The sequence below is a fragment of the Centruroides sculpturatus genome, unplaced genomic scaffold (genome assembly GCF_000671375.1).
Source record: "Centruroides sculpturatus isolate CEXI.00-Female unplaced genomic scaffold, Cexi_2.0 scaffold1432, whole genome shotgun sequence".
Classification (NCBI taxonomy): domain Eukaryota; kingdom Metazoa; phylum Arthropoda; class Arachnida; order Scorpiones; family Buthidae; genus Centruroides; species Centruroides sculpturatus.
The window spans coordinates 108,778-126,453 of record NW_019385562.1 but is presented as its reverse complement, the minus strand read 5'-3'; the positions used below and the strand labels follow the sequence as shown (position 1 = coordinate 126,453).

General features: G+C 30.5%; 1 protein-coding gene across 3 annotated transcripts in view; it reads right to left on the bottom strand.

Annotated features, from left to right (window-relative positions):
* Window positions 1-17,676, bottom strand: part of LOC111640150 (chaoptin-like) — a 72,245-nt gene that overhangs the window by 7,683 nt on the left and 46,886 nt on the right. For 2 of the 3 annotated variants that reach the window (XM_023386145.1, XM_023386147.1), the window contains exon 2: window positions 97-204. The gene's annotated coding sequence lies outside the window, so the exon portion shown is untranslated. Of the gene's footprint in view, window positions 1-96; window positions 205-8,977; window positions 9,124-14,413; window positions 14,488-14,561; window positions 14,646-17,676 lie in introns of those variants that run through there. The other variant, XM_023386146.1, reaches the window with a different exon arrangement.

The following is a 17,676-nucleotide window of genomic DNA, read 5'->3' as shown; positions in this document are numbered from 1 at the left end:
AAGTTTTAATTCTACTGTTGATGGAAGGAGAAAATAATAAAATGGAGAGTAGATTTAAGTTTTTTTTTCTTTCTTTTTTAAAGAAAGTGCCATTACCTTTTAACATGGAGGAAAAAGATTTTGAAAGAAAAAGTTAGCGGTGCATTTTATTCTCATAGTCTGACGCTCACATTTTGAGACGATCTTCTTCTCTTTAAAATGAACCTGAAAGAAGAAAAGATAACGTTGCTGACACTAGAGATTTACAGAAGATTGCTTTTTGGCCTTCTACTTCTAAGTGGGCTTAGAAATGTGACGGTTGAAAAATTCCCTTTCTGTCAAGAATACCGAAGATAAAGAAAAGTCAATTACATCATTCAGTTTTTATTATCATTATTATTATTTTTTAAAAGGAACCTCTTAATAACAAAGTAAATACAATTAATTATATACTTTTTTTAATATATATATATATTAAATATTAATTAAACACGCGTTTAAAGTTGGTTGTTTTAAGTGTCTTCATTATAATAAAGGTAATTATTAATTTTCTTCTAACTTTCGGTTCCCGATCTTAGATTAATTTCTGGATAAATCTCTGTTATGAGAGCGAACGAAGATAAAGATAATGCCAGACATTAGTTGAAACTGTAATTTGTCTTGTTTAAGGAACTTCTTATCTTCTTGCTACGCTTAAACTGCTTCAAGTTCTTACTTTTTTCCAGCAGAATTTAGGTATTTTGCATTTCTATTGCCTGTATTCTTTAGTGTAAATCACTAAGGAGGGAGGGCATCTACGATAGAGAGCAATCGCAATACTTTATCTTTCTATTGATCTGTGATTTCAATGCATAAATCATCGCACCCATCTACTATAGATGTATAATTTATATGCATAAATCAGTAATCTGACAATTTTTCTATGCGTGGTACGGTTTATTTTACTCGAAAACTTGCCTTAAATTAATTATACAGATTCCAAAATACCGTGGCATTTGTTAAATTCTCACTGTTTGGTGGAAATGTGGCGTACGTCAGGGATATATTATACAGAATATCAGGATTAGGTATTTATTTAGTGGGACAGTAGTTGTGGCTTAGAATGTATTATAACCCACGTAACACTTAAACAAAGAGTAAGTTAAGTAAACAAAGGCGGTAATTCGGTCTGCAACAACCCGTTTCTCAATTAATATTTCGGAATGGTGTATTGAGTTGGCAAGTTTTGGCCATTTCTCAGATTCCCAAGAGGGGAGAGAATAGAAGCGAAGCAGATATTTGTTCTACTCATCAGCAAAATGTCACAGGTAATTGGCGAGATGTGGGACAACGTGCAGAGAGTAGGTAACGACTTTCTCCCAAGGCGAAGAAACGATCGATGATGTGAAGCAAAAACACTTTCTCTTTCTAGAAAAGAATTCATTATCACTTTAGCTTTTTATTTGCTCCTTGTTTCACTTTATAAAATACTCCTCTCTCACTTCTCGACAAAGAAATATTTTCGAAAATAAACTCGATCGAGATAAACAATTTTTTTTTGTTGTTTTTTTTAAATTCGTGAACTCTAGTAGAATACATTTCTATAGATCTTCACGGTGCAGAATTGTTTACAGAATTCTAATTTAATAAGTTAAACTTCTTTATTTTATTTAATTTTAAGAATTTAACATGATAACGATGATATATTTTTCTAAATTTAGCATCATCTCTCTTTCTATTCTGATCTTTCTTTCTCTCTACTTTCTCCTCATATCTCTCTCTACTTTATCTTAATCATTTTTCTCTCCAGTCTCTCTCAATCATCTCTCTCTCTCCAGTCTCTTTCAATATTGTCTCTCTTTCTCTCTACTTTTACATCTCTTCCTCTATTCTCATCTCGTTTTCTGTACTCTCAATCATCTATCTCTCTCTCTATTCTCACCTCTCTTTCTCTCGCTATCTCCCTCTCCCCTCTCTCTTCTGATAAAATTGCAAGTTAAGATGATAGAGATGAAATTACCAAGATAAAAATCCTTTCAAAACTACTTCAAATTAATAATAATTTATTAAAAAAACTTGGTTTTTAATGATTTATAAATATACTTATATTAATTTAACAAATATTTTATATTTATATATTCATAAATATTTGAAAATAAACTTCAATGACCCTCTCAAAATCAGATTTTCAATGATAGAAATTCTTTGGAAGTAAATACTAAATTATTAAAACATTTTTGAAATGCTATCATTCATATATTTCTGGATAGAAAAATATGTAAAATAATACCAAAATATTCTTATTTATAAGATTATAAGTCACGTGTCTAAAAATAATTACTTTTGTTTTGAAAATTCATCAAAGTAATAACCTGTATAGAACGGAACTTGAATAAAACGGAAAAAAAATAATACCGATTTACGCAGGTTCTACTGCGATTAATTAAAGGGCAACCACTTAATGAAGGGCATGTTTGCCCTTTAATAACTTGCTCTTCTTTGAAATTACTTTCAATAGTTTCCTTTTTATTTGAAGATTTCTTTGGAAGGAAGTTGCTTTTTCATTAAAGGTATCCTTCAATAATTGAAAGAGCTCTTAAAGTGAAAGTAAACGGCAATCATTAAATAGAAAATGTCAATAATAAATGTCCTTTCGTTGAAGATTTCTTTTCAATTATTGAAAGGAATCTTTAACGAAGAGTAATTATTAAAAGAAATCTTCAATGAAAAGGAATTTATTATTGAAAAGAAGTTTTGAAGAAGAGCAATCGTTCTGGAAATTTTGAAGAGCGATCGTTCAGAGGAATCTCGACGAAGAAAATCTTTAACGAAAGATAATAATTGAAAGCCAATGGCAATCGATAAAGGGCAATTATTATTGAAGTCCGCTTTCAGTTATTGGAGAAACACCCCTTAACGAAGGGCCAAGCATTAATTAAAAAGACTATAATGGTTGCTCTTCGTTAAAGTTTCTTGAAATTGAAGCTTGCTTTCTATGGCACTTTGTGAAAATTGAAGCTTCATTTCACTGGTTGCCCTTCATTCAAGATTTTCTTTAATTGTTATTAACATTTCCACTTACTCACCCCATTCAAGTGCCTTTCGATCATTGAAGGATCTTTAATGAAGGCAATAATTAAAAGAAATCTTCAATTATTATTGAAGGGAATTTTTAATGAAATGCAATCATTTAAGGGAATTAATTATTAACGAAGTGTAGCCATTAAAGGGATTTACAATGAAGGGCAATTATGAAAGTACTCGAAAACTCAGAAATTTACAGTTACAGTTTGTTTACTCTAATCTACTAAACTATAAATTTATATGTACAATAATCGCAACCAAACTATTATTAATAATGGAAACTAGAATACAGTAGACAGTGGAAACTATTCACAATGGAAATTTTTAACGCTTGTAACTCCTCCCTATCGTGTATCATTGAACCATTATGTAGATGTAAGTGTCCTTTAACGATTGTAACTTTTATAATTCATGAAATTTCGAATTTTCCTATAAAATATAAGGAGTACAACTAATAAACGGGAAAATTTCAGTGTATATTCCATGCATATTCTACTTACAAGAAGTGGAAAAATTCCTAGAATAGAAAAAGTAACACAAAATGTCAGTAGTCGTTAGTCACGTAGGACTAAGGAAGAAGTGGAAAAATCAAGTAGGATAGAGAGAAAGTAAGAAATTACTCACTAAATACGGAAGTAAGTCGAAAGAAACTCACTAGGACAAGAAGAATTCACTAGGGTAAGGAAGGCGAAACTTCATTAGGTTAGGGGAAAAAGTAACTAAACTACACTAGAAAGAAGGTAAATTTCCCTAGATTAAGAGAAAGAGAAATTTCACTAGACTAGAAGGAAGAAAGGAAAATATACTTGGATTTAAAATAGGATAATTTCACTAGACTAGAAGGAAGAAAGGAAACACCACTAGGTTGGAATGAACTGAATAAAATTCACTAGGCTAAGAAAAAACATGGAAATTTCTCCAGGCTAAGAAAAACAAAAAAGGTAATTATTAGGCTAGAAAAAAGGAAAACTTTACTAAGAAGAAAAAAGAGAAAAGAAATGTAAAGAAAAAGGGAAAATTCACTAGACTAGAAAGAGAAGAACTTTCTCTAGGTTAGAAAGAAAATGAATAAAATTCACTAAGCTAAAGAAAGTGAGAAAAACTCATTAGATTAGAGGAGTAGGAGGAAAAAAAAATTCCTCAACATCATCTAGATTTATAGGAAGGTAAATTTAAAATAAATTCCTTACGAGTCACCTTTAATTTAACACCGGAGTAAAGAAGGCATTTTTGATTATTACACATAAATATAAACTCGATCATTTCCAAAATAGTAAAAGGGCATTAGAGCAGGGGACAATCCATTATCATAAAAAAACATTTCCTTAATATTTAATGAGAGTTTAAAGCAATTCTCGATAGAAATAGAATGAAAATTTCACATTAAAAAAGATGTGTAAGTGGTCGAAATAGATTGTTTGCTTATCTAATCTATGTTTTTCCTCCTTTTCTGCAGTGGAAAAAAACGAAGAATAAAAAAGAGAGAAAAAAATAAAAGGAGGAAAAAAAATTTTTTCGGTGGAAAAACCAAAGTAAATTATTGCAAAGAGGTAATTTCCTTTGTCTCAACAAACTCCTACGGCAGGATTAAAAACAATTATTTTTTGATACGCGAGATGCGATAATGGTTTTTTATGCTCCTTGACAAGTACTTGTTAGACAAAGAGATGTATTATCTTTAAATGTTCTTCGCGTATTTTTTTTTTAAATCTCCGCCATTTTCATTACGAATGTCTTTCAATTGACAATCGAAGGGGGTGCGGAATCCCTCCCGTTTTCTCATCAAATTTTAATAATAAAAACGTGCAGATTTAATCCGGAGTTAAGTAAAATATGAAGGAGTGATTTTTTACCTCTCTTGGAATTAAAAAATGAGTCCTTTCCTCTTAAAAATTTTTTTTTATAAAATTACTTTCTTCTTCTTTCTTGCGACTTGGAGCGGAAGGAAGAAAGTAGGAAAGGAATGAAGCAACTAGGAGTGGAATGAAGCAAGTGGGAAAGGAATGAAGCAAGTGGAAAAAGAACGAAGCAACTAGGAGGGGAATAAAGCAAGTGGGAAAAGAATGAAGCAACTGGGAGGGGAATGAAGCATGTGGAAAAGGAATGAAGCAAGTGGAAAAAGAATGAAGCAACTAGGAGGGGAATGAAAGAAAAGAAACTAGGAAAGAAACAAAACAACTAAGAGGAGAATGAAGAAACTATGGGGAAATGAAGCAACTAGAAAAGAAGAGAAACGCATTTTGATTGGACAGAATAAATAATAACTCGGAAAGGTATTAAATTAAGGAATAAATGAAAAATCTCTTATCGTGAATAAATGTAAATATTTGTAAAATTTTAGTGTCGAACACAGTAAAAAATTCCAAGAAAAATCTCGTGTTTTGGTGGGGATTGCTGAGTGTTGATTAGTTTGATAACGCCAGAATAAATTCTGATATAAAAGTTGTAAAAGATGTCAAAATACATTAAACAGATTGCTTCAACGGTTAGCAAATTAACAAAGAGGAAGATGCTTCAATGGTTTTATGATTCTTTCCTTTAATAAACACTCTGCGAATTGGTACTAACGCCTGCCTCAGATCGATGTTTGATGTCATAAAGTTAGGATTCAAACATCGTTTGCAATTCGTTAAGCGAAATCTGGACATTTGCAACATTTCCTGATGGATCTGCAACGTCTTTCTTAGTCCAAATTACGTTTCGGAATGGTTAAAAATTAATTTGATTATTCTCGGCTCATCGTTATGACGTTTATGATTAGTTAATGATCGGTTTCCAGGGGCTCATCACTTGAATCGTCCTTCGATCTTAAGCATCAATTCTCATAAATTACGTGTATTATTTGTATTATTTGTGTGTAATTTTACACGTTAAAGATGCTCTAAACGTTTATAACATAATCAAGAAAAGTTAAACAGCATAAGAATATGTGTAAGGGGTGCTTAGATACGTAATCCTCAAGTTGTATATAAAAGATCTCTGGCAACTGTATAAAACTGTATAAAAAACCTACAAAGTAAGATAAAAATATTGGAAAACACAATGTAAAAAATGTACAATAAAGTTCAAAATCCACGTAGAGAAAAAAATTAACGTGGGAATATCGAAGATTGTGAAGAAAGATATAACTGGTTTACGTACAAAGAGTGCTTGAAGAATGCAAGTACCAATATAAAAGTTTCTCAATGCTGTTGTGTGGAGTGGGTGTTTGTAGACATGCAAACAGGAAATAACTAAATACAAAACCATTCACAAGAAGAAGGGGAGGGGCGAACACAAAAGAAGCAAAGTCATATTCTAAGCTATTAATTCGTTCAGTGAGCAGCAAATCGAGTTAAAGGATTTCTTGCACCCTTGGGATTGTCTTCTCAACTTTACTGTCAGATTCCGTCTCTTAACCAAAGTCTCAATTCTGCATTTCTCTGGGTATAAAGCACTTTTTACGATCTTCTATACCTTTCTTGCACTTTCATAACTTCTCTCTTCGTATAATAATTACCCCATTTCTTTGAATGTTTTATGTCTCTCCCCAAGGGGTGGTTTACGTACTGCCACTCTAAAGACATGGAAATTTTCACAATTTTTACGATCAAATCTTTAAATAAATTGTAAAATATCTTTAAAAAAAATTAAATTCCCAATCAATTTACATAATTAATTTGTACGCGAAGCAATTGATTCCATTCCAAAGATTCTGATCCTCCATTCAACTTTAATCGGGTTATAAATATAACTGAGTTAATTAAACTTAATTAAGATTAAAATTAATATTTGGAGCTCGAATTTCATTTATAAATCACGTAAGGAAAGCGTATCGTAGTGTTAATTACGTACTGTAATGAGCCTCAATTTAATAAAATTGTATTAAATAGATGAAAGCTTAGAGAAAAAGGCCACAATTAACAATATGCCAACGTAGGGCCTGAACCGGAAGTCACGTGATTTCAATTCAAAAATTTTCTTTCTAAGATGACCTGCACGACTCCGCTGTTATCAGGAAAAGTATGATTTACAGGGGCAATGAATTACTAATTTGAAATCGAGAGCATATATTTTAAATTAAATAAATTAAAAATATAATTAAAAACGTAATTTTTGCTGTTTTTTTTTAGATTACTTCATCTGATGGGAGCGTGCGTGCGTGTGTCTGTGTGTAATATATATATTTAAAAAAAGATTTATAGATGCATTTTAAATTTATTTTTTTTTAGAGGATAAATCGTTCTAACGTCCTTTATCGAACAGAAAAACTGAAAGGCAGAATTTCGTTCAGTAATAAATATATAGAGCGACATACAGAGCTACTTTCTCTATTGATTTTTGTCAAGTTTTTCAGGAGGACAAAGTTGTAAAACTGACTAAAAACAACTCGACCTTCCCTCCAAACTAATGTCAATCGTTACATTTATTCTTCTTTATTTTATTATTATTTTTTTTTCCTTGTATATATTTTATTAAATCGGACATTTTCGAATATCAATAAGAAAGTTCTTTCTTTGAATATTCCAAAGTAGAATAATGGTTTAGGTAAATATTCCAAAAGAAAAAAAAATCTTTTATTTTCATGTTTTCCTTCTTTAATATCTGAGGAAAACAAACAAAAAAACTGTATAAAATACAAAATCAAAACATAATTTCTTCTTCTTTTCCTGTTCAATTGGAAACTGATACATTCCAACCTCTTAAAACGGCCACCTCTCAGTAACGACCAAGTGGATATTTTCTTTTCCGGAATTTTTTTTTTTTTTGTATCGGATGTATATGAAATAACCTCCGAACAACGGACATTTTTTTATGTTCTCGTCGATGGCCGTTGCTCGAAGGTTCGATCGGCTTAATTTATTCGCTGTAAAATTTTTGAAGGAAAGTAAAGTTCAGTCGAACCTGTAATAACGGCCACCCGTAAACAGTGGAGTAAAACATCGGTAAAAAATTTTTTTTAACTGGTTCTTTGTAATTTGAGCTGACGGTTTTTGACTTTTTCAGTAGATTTACAGCTAGAAACTTCATAAAAGAACCTGTAAATCCTACAAAACTTGTATAAAGAACTGTAGATCATCTATAACCTGTATAAAGAATTGTAAAATCTACAAAACCTGTGTAAGGAACCAGTAGATTTTATATAACCTGTATAAAGAATCCGTAGATAAGAAGAATGTATAGAAACTCCTACAGATTCTATAGGTGCAGCATCTTTATAAATACACTACAGATATAAAAAAAGGAAGGCAATAAATAACAAAGGTTATACTTCTCACAATAAAAAGAAATAATGAAGACAGACAGCGAAGTAAGTTACTACAACGCTTTACCACGATAAAGAAAGAAAGAAAGAGCATCTCACGCGTCACTACACTAATCAAAAGCAGCAGGGGAAAAAAAGGAAAAACTGTAATATTTTCAAAAAAGCACACTATAACTTCTTCAATAATAGTTGGAGGGGGGCCAACAAAGCAATAATTTACTTTCTCACCCCACAATAGCGGAGTGATATTTTTCTTTCCAATCTGTACATCGTTGTATCCAAGCTTCTAATTGGGTAACACATCCCTCTTATCATTTCTACACCAGTAGTCCCACGAGTGCTTTACTTTTGTCTCCCTTTCTCCGTTTCACTTTCACTCGACAAGAAAAGGGAAAAGTATTGTCGGAAACACCAGAAAATACAAAATATTTTGTAATTTAGTTTAGGAAATTCTCGGAAGTTTTATACCCCCCTCTTACACAGTTAGCAGGTGATATTCCCTGAAGAATGATCAAGTCGTGGCTTATCTTACTATACACATTGATAGACGGCCAAAGACTTTGAAGATCAACTTTACACTTACTAATTACATCATTATTACGTCGCTTAACGTTTTTCTTTCGTTTGTTATACCTGGTTTCATGCAGTGGAGCGTACACTAAAAGCCGATAAGACCTAAATGTAATTAACTGTAACAGGCTGAGATATCGCAGTGTTTGATTATCTGCGAGCTAAAGATGGGATGCTGCTGCTGCTGCTCCTCCGCATCCTCAGCATCCTCTTCCAATTTTTTCCTTGTTTTTTTCTTTTGTTTTCTGCTCATTTCCAATTCGTATCTAGATCAATTTAAGATAAGAGTTTTGAGAGACGAGTCAATAAATTTATTTGACGTTAATAAATTTGCATTTATTAAATTTATTTTTAGAAATTAAACTTGATTTTTATTGCTAATTCTTGATTTCGATCTTCGTTTTTAATCCCCATGCTGTTGTTTATAATAGAGGAAAATTGTCAAAAATAATCCCCCACACCAAGATTCTTTATATTTTTGGACTCGTGGTGACCTGAAAACGTAAATATTTGGTGATTTTTCTATATGTATGTATGTGTATGTATAGGAGGGAGAGATTTTGTTTACTCACTTTGAAACTTAATAACTCACGTGCTTTTTGTCAAAAATTCCTGAAATTTTGCAGTAAGGTTTGTGTATTAGAGGATTTGATGCTGTTAAATTTTGGAGGTTAAAGGTCGAGGGAATGGGGAGATACAGCGGGTCGTGTGTGGTATCTCGAGTGGTTGAACTTAGCATTTACATTTTTTTTTTTAATATAAAACTCGTCTCTATCCCGAAAATTAAGTTTTTTGCATCTTGTAATAATTAATAAAATAAGTTTTTTAAAATAAAATTTCGCAACAGATGGAGCCATACACAATTTTAACTCTTAGCCGAGAAAGTTATGCAACTCGTTGCTTGATTTCCTTGAGTTATTTTAAGTAAATTTCCTACTGAAAATTCTAATTTACGAATTTCATTTTAATAATAACAATAATAAATTAGCGAATAATCGTAAGTACAATGAACCTGTCTAAAATGGAAACATGCCTAAATGGGAAAAATTCTTTGGAAAGGAGCCATTTTCTATGTTAAGAAAAACCCGTTCAAAACGGAATCCTGCCGAAACGAAAATATGTTCCGGTTTACACAGGTTTTACTGCGAATAAATAGAAATTGCGTGAATGAAAGTGAAGACGTAGCTTGCTCCACCCAAATTCATTAAAACTGGATAATGAATGAATGAATATAAAATGCAAAAAATATTTTTTTCTCCGCCCAAAAATCAAATTCCGAACGAATAAATGTAAAATTAATGAGTGAAATCATTAAAAATATGTCACACTCCGCCCAAAAATATAAATAAAATAAATGAAAATATGTATTTACGAAATGTAAGTCGAATCTCCAATTCCGGCAACCTCTATACAACGGCCGTTTTTTTTTCAAGAAATATTTCTGCACGCAAAATAACCTCTAAATAACGGCCCCCAGTAATTTTTCTTATAAAAATGCATAGGAAATAACCTCCCAATCTCTCAATATTTCTTATGTTACTGCAAGAGGCCGTTCCGTTGTTTACAGGTTTGACTGTATTTGAAATATATAAATTAAATTAATGTAAAATTACAATAGAAAGTAAGAATAGAAATTTGCTCCACCACCCGAAATTTGCATAAAACTTAAAGTTAATTAAATTAAATGCAAGGAAATGATATAAAATATAGTTCTGTTGGCCAAAAAATATACAGTAAAACCTGTCTAACGCGGAAACGAAATACTCTCTACGCACCTGAGTAAAGCGGAATTTGGTATATTACTATATAAAATCCAGTTGTTTTTTTGAAGAGAAAAAAAAGCCACAATATCTCTCGTGTTCCGTCTTAGACAAGTTTTCCTATATAAAATTCAGTTTTTTATGAGAAAAAGCCATAAATTTTGCAAATTTTCATTAAAAAAATTAATCATATAAAACTTTTAAGAGAAGAATTTATTAAGATTCGAGGACATTTCTAAATACAGCAACGAAACGGCATACCATAATCATTAATTTCTTTATGCTAATTAGCTAATTAACCATTTAATTATATTGCAAATTAATTATTCATTTATAACAGAATTTAATTATAATTAATTTAAAATATTTCACGTACTATGAGTAATCGAATTACGTGTAATACAGATTTAAGTAAGTAAGGGCACTCGAAACGAGTTGATAACACGAGAGATTAAAAAGAAGAAACGGTGAAATATATATATATATATATATTTTTATTCGATGAAAATTGTCTAAAAAATACAGGTTGATAATACATAAACATGGCTACGAGCGCGGTTTATTACCCGAAAAAAGTGAATTGATCCTAAGCTATTCTCCATTAAGGCTACGAAAAAAAAGAAGGGGGAGATGAAAGAAGTAAAGTTATCATGTCAACGGCAAAATCATGTTACTTCGACTTCCACCTTAACCAATCAAGGGCTAATAGATTGAGCAATCAGCAAAGGAATTCCGAATTCAATTTAATTTGTTACTGTAGAAGTTTTATTCTTACTTTCTATACGTTCCATTGTTTAGAAAAGTCTATCAATCCTTCTTGTTGTTGAAATAGCATTTTATGAGCTAAACTAAGAAGAAATAGCTTGGGAGAAATGTTTCCTTGAAGATAAATTACTCCTGCTTGGTCAATATTGTACCAATTCTATTAGAAAATTTCCGGGTGGGTTATATTAGTGTATTATTTGTGCGATAGATGGTGCGAGACATGTTACCACCCCTGGGTAAATGTCGTTTAAGATATTTAAATATTCATTGTTTATCGTCGTTAAGGTTTATCTATATTTTAAAGTTTATTTGTTGTTTGTTTATGTATTCGAATTACTATTTGATTAGTAAAAATTGATAGTGAAATATTAAACGTACTTTCGAAGCAGTTGCAATGGTTATAAATTAAAGATGAATGTTATAAACAATTGGAAATGTTCGAATAGAAGAGTTTGTATTTCAGAGTCCATTGGGAGAGTTTAAATAATTAGATTTCTCGTATTTAAAATCCTGCAAGATTTCTTAGATTATTAATGGAAAAGTTGAGTGAGAAAAATTTATTGGAAGAATTTCAGGTGAAGAAAACTCGGGCGAGAGAAACTATATGGAAAACTCGGGTGTAAGGAACCATTGAAAGACTCTAAATTTAAGCACCAATTAAGAGAAACTTGAGTGTAAGGAACCATGGAAAAGTCTAAATTTAGGAACCCATTAGGAGAAATTTGGGTGTAAGGAACCGTTGGAAGAATTTCGGTTTAAGAAATCATTAGAAAACTCGGGCAAGAGAAACCGTTACGAGAAACTTTCATGTAAGGAACCACTGGAAATATATAAGTCTCAGAAATCATTAGGAAAACTCAAATAAAAGAAAGTATTAAAATAATTCAAATGTAAGAAAGTGTTTGGAAAAGCTAACATGAAAACTTATTGAAAAATTCCAATGTATGAAACCATTCGAAGATCACATACGTAAGACACTTATTGTAAAAATTTAAATATAAGAAACCGTTAAAACATTAAACGATAATAAATTTATACAAATAATACTCGAAAGACCTAATTAAAACAATTGCAACGATTAAGGGTTCTAGGGCCCCTCCTAAGTTCCTTTCCCATTGAAATTTACAAGACGTCCACATTACTGTATACGTATTTGAAACGTTTAACTATTCAGTTAATAGTTTATTATAAATGCATATACTAATAAGGAAAAAGATAAGGCATTAGTTGAAAAATTTTGCATCCTCCCACAAAATTTGGATCCTGTGCACGTTCAATTGATAAATACACCCAAAGAAATAGCAGTAAATTAGAACATTATTTTGCATCTCTCCTAATTTGTCTGGTAACAAATTACAGGAAATTATAATACGATTCTAATAATGGAAAACAATAAGAATGGTAACAACTATTTGAACAATTTACAGTGACAAATCCTAAATATTATCTTCGTTATTTAAATTCTAATTAAAGCCTCAATTACAACTTGATTAAAACTAAAAATATTTACTGAATAGCCATCAAAATCAACTGTTTTTTTCTTTTCTTCTAGACACTTAAACTGCACTCTCTTCGGGAAAGAAAAAAAATTCAGTCATTAAATATAATTTAAGCAAAGTTATTTTATATTGACGAAATGAAAACTTTCAATAATTAAATCTTAGAATCAATAAAGCTAATCATTAAGGATTATAATCGAATTATTTTATTTTATACATATATATATATATTTAAAAAAATCAAAAATCTTGACTCCAAACCAATTAATCTTTGTCTAAAATTTGAAAAAAAAATGACGGACTAATCTTTATCCACTTCCATTGTTTTTTTTTTTTTTTCTTCTTCTTCTTTTTTAATTTTATTTTTTGGAGAGAGGGAGGGGAGAGGGAAATATTTAAATTCGTTTTTAATGTTTATAATACGATTATAAATATTTTTTTCCTTCTTAAATCATTGTTTAAATTCTTCTCTATTAAATATTAAACGAGTTTTAGTAGAAGAAGAATTATACCCTTTTGTAAAGAGGGAATTAATTGATCGCCATTGTAACTAACAAAATTAGCTTCTGCTGGTGTGTGTGTATGTGTGTGCGCGTGTTTTTTTTTAAGGTAATGCCAGTTTTTACGACATTGAAACACACTTTAGAATCTACAGAGGGGGAGAGAAAAAAAAAGGTGGAATTTCCTTTTCGTCGACCAAGTAGAAAATCTTGCAAACCCTTTTGAAGTTAGAAACGAACCATTTGGCCTTCGACAGAAGCTCTTGTGAGCAAACCTCCTCATCCATCATAGCTAATCTTTCTCGAAAAGTTGATGGCAAAGAACTAAAAAATAATAAAATAATAAAATAAAGAAAAAAAAAATTCAGGTTTAATCATCTGTTCAAACTGCGGCTATGTCTGGCAAAGTAGAATTATCTTTAAGAGGCTTCTAAGTAAAATTTATACAAATTTCTTAGTTTCTTTTTTCTTAAATTCTTTTCTTTTTTTCTTTTTGAAGGGATGTAATTAATTGCATGACTAAAATTTAGGTCATTCTTTTCTCTCCTTTATTCACCACAATGTTATCTTCGTCCATATTAGTGTGAGGATTTTTCTTTTATTTTTATTCATGGTAAGGATTTTTCTGTTTGTTTTAAAGATTTTTACTGTATATAAAAACGAAAAAAAATTTTTTTTTTATTATAGTTAATCACTTATAAAAATAAAACGGGTTTTAGTTATCGTATAATGAGCAGAAACCTTTACTAATTCAATATTTTTATATACGTGTAAAGGAAGAAAATCGCATATTCTTAGAAATAAAACTGAATTTTTGCCGAAAAGAACATCTAATTTTAGTTTCTCTGTAAATATATATATATGTTCTAAGAGTTTACTCTTCATCCACAGTCATTAGTGGTTGTGGATGAAGAGTAACTACCACTGTGGCATCTCTGTACCGCAGTGGTACAGAGGTGCCACAGCAAATATTGATTATGTTTATAGTTATTCTATTAACTACAGGGTGAGTTTTCTAAGAAACCTCCATACTTTATCATTCTTCCAAAAATTGTACCCTTGCTGCTTTCTAAAAATCACAATCTTTAGTTTTCTAAGGTATCACGCTTTAAAAAAAAATGTAATTTTTTTTTTAAAAAAGAAAAATATACAACGTGTATTTTATAAATAACTTGAATACCTTTCTATTCTTCCACAAAAACTATATATTTTCTACATTCCAAAAGTATAAGTCTTCCTCTTCAAACAGAAAGGCATAGATCCATTTTACCAATATAAAGTGACACATCTTTTTGTTTTTTATAAAAATAACGACGTGTTCTTCCGCTTTTCGAGAAAATAATATTCTACCGTTTCCTAAAAATAGCAAAATTTCCTCTTTTTTTCTTTTTAGAGGAACCGTTCTTTCATTTTTTGAAGAAAATATCAAATTCGAATTTCAAAGAAGTGGAACAATCTTCCGTTTTGTAAACGTTTTCTAAGTAAATATTATAATTTTTTTCTTAAAAAAAGAAGATTTTTTTAGAAGAAAAATAGGATTTTATGCCGTTTCATAAAAAATGACGTTTATTTTTTAAGAAAACAATATTAACTGTACAAATAAGATGATATTTTCCTTGCTATACATGGAAATTTAAGATTTTTACTAGGTTTACACGATGGAAAATAAATTATATAAGGAATTTTCAGTCGTTAAATATCAAAGAAAACCAGTAAAAGGCCCAAAATTTTTGGCCTTTACAATTAAGAATCTCGTATGCTCCTCATATTTATTACCTTAAGGTTCTCGTACCCATTTAGATCTTCGTGTTTATCAAATTGCATACCTTAATTCCTTACAATTTACAGTCTCGTGTTTCTCACATACAATAACATAAGGCCTCTCAATTTAAGGCCTTGCATCTGTCCAATTTCATAATTCAATGTTTCACAGTCCACAGTCATTTTTCTTAATCTGACATTTCAAAGACCTCAGTTTCTTATATTTTATACCTCATACTTTTCAATTTATCTTACAAATACTCATAATTTAAACGATAATATGAGTCCTGGTATTTAGTTATAGTCCTTTGTATTTTGATGAAGAGTAGGGACCTGCTAGTTTTGACGTTTTAGGGTCCTCAATTACATTGGATTAATGGGAGAAGGCAACTCAAGTCATGGGCAATTTTCACAAGGGGGGTACCTCCACAGAGAAATTTTAGGCAAACTTGTTCCACGTGAAGAAAACTCGGGAAATTCCACGTGATCAGCTCGTCGATGAGGAGCGAACCCACGACTAACTACCACTTGGGACCAAATTAGATAGTTCGATAGTTTTAACTAATTTGGTCCCAAGTGGGCTTTAGGGCCTCAAAAAGTCTTGCATAAAATACCAATTAAATACCCGGAAACTTTATAATTCATTAAAAAGAAGAAAAATTAATGATTCAAATTAATTAAAATCCTTCGAATAAAGTTATGATTTGTAGAATTTTCTTTTTAATTTAAGAAAAAATAAAATTTTCTATAAAGTATATTAAATTATTCCAAAAAAAGTCGAAATTATAATAACTATCTACATTTTAAAAAAGTATTCTTGTTTTTAAATTGAGTTTTTTAAAGATTTTTATCGCATAAAGTTTAATTTTTGAAGTAATTAAACTTTGCGAAAAAGGTAATTTTCTTTTATTATAAATTTTATAGAGTGAAAGAAGTGAAAGAAAAGAATAATTCCAATTGCGTTTCAATTGAATAATAATTTTATTCTTTGAATTTTTATTCTCTTTCTTCTCTTCTAATCTAAAATTGATCTTTTAAAAACTTTACTTATTCTAATTTATTTATTTTTATAATTTTTACTTGATAAAAGGTTCCTTAGTATCACAGCGTTTGTTATAATAAAATAATTCTTCGCATTCCATCAAGGAAATAGGATGATAAAAAGGTACCTTTGTATTATCCACACTACTTACTAAGTACATAACACTGGGTCATGGGTTCGCATCTGACCAGCAAGCTGGCCACGTGCAGTTTTTCGGGCTTTCTTCAAGTACTAACACTTAAGTAAGGTGCCAGTTTCTCGTGGAATACTTTGATACATCGCCCATATTGCATTGGCTTATTGCATCAATCAAATCTTTGGTGTTAAAGCATCCAATCAATAAAGGTTCCTAGTATTGTATCGAATTCTTATGATAAAAGAAGTGTTGCATCGTGATATAGGATCTTCAGTATCAGAACATGCATTTATGTGATACGAGTTCCTTGTACTGCATCATGATAAAAAGGCGATAGAAGTATCACAACATTCGTTATAATAAAAGAATTATTTGCATTGAATTAAGAAGATAAGATTATAAAAGGTTCCTTTTTATTATTCCCACTACTGGCTACTAAAGTATAGTACAGTACATAAGACTGGGTCGTGAATTCGTGCCTGACCAACGAGTTGGCCATGTTTAGTTTTCAGCGTTTTCTTCGCTTGTCTAACACCTAAATATGGGCCAATTTCTTATAGAAAGTCCTCACGAGAGGTATATCATCCATGTTTCATTGTATTATTCCATCAATCCAATCCAGTCCTTGGTATTAAAGCACCCATTACACAGAAAGATTCCTAGTAGTTTGACGTATTCTTATGGTAAAAAAAAAAAAAAACTATGGCGTTGCATTATGATAAAAGGATCAGAGCATACATTTGTATGATACGAGTTCCTAATTAGTACGTGGACTATTATGACAATACAATCAACATTGCATCACAGTAAAGCGATCCTTGGTATCACATTATCCATTTCAAAGACAGAAATCATACAAAAAGAAGAATCCAATAATGAAACGATCGTCCGTATTACACAATACACTTCGTGATAAACGAATTCGTAAAACTGTACTATACATTTCCATTATAGAACATTCAGCATGTTTTGCGAAATGATCCATAGTTTTCAACCATACTAAATGATTGCTAGCGTTTTACAGTTGAACCTGTAATAACGTCCACCTTCCAAAAACGACCATTTCTTCGTGGATTTGCGTACAAAATAACCTCTAAACAACGTCCATTTGAAATATTCCAGTTCGTGACAACTGCTCAGAGGTTTTATAGTGTATAATTCACATTGCACCATAGAAGATTTACGTAAATTCTATAAGAAGTTCTGATAAAAAAAAAAAAAATTTAAAAAGAATATTATTCGAAGAATAAACAAGATTTAAATAAATATAAACATTAAATTAAATTAATTGAAAAAATTTCTAAAAAAACATTTGATATTTGATCAATTGTAAAATGGAATCTTCAATATTTGCTA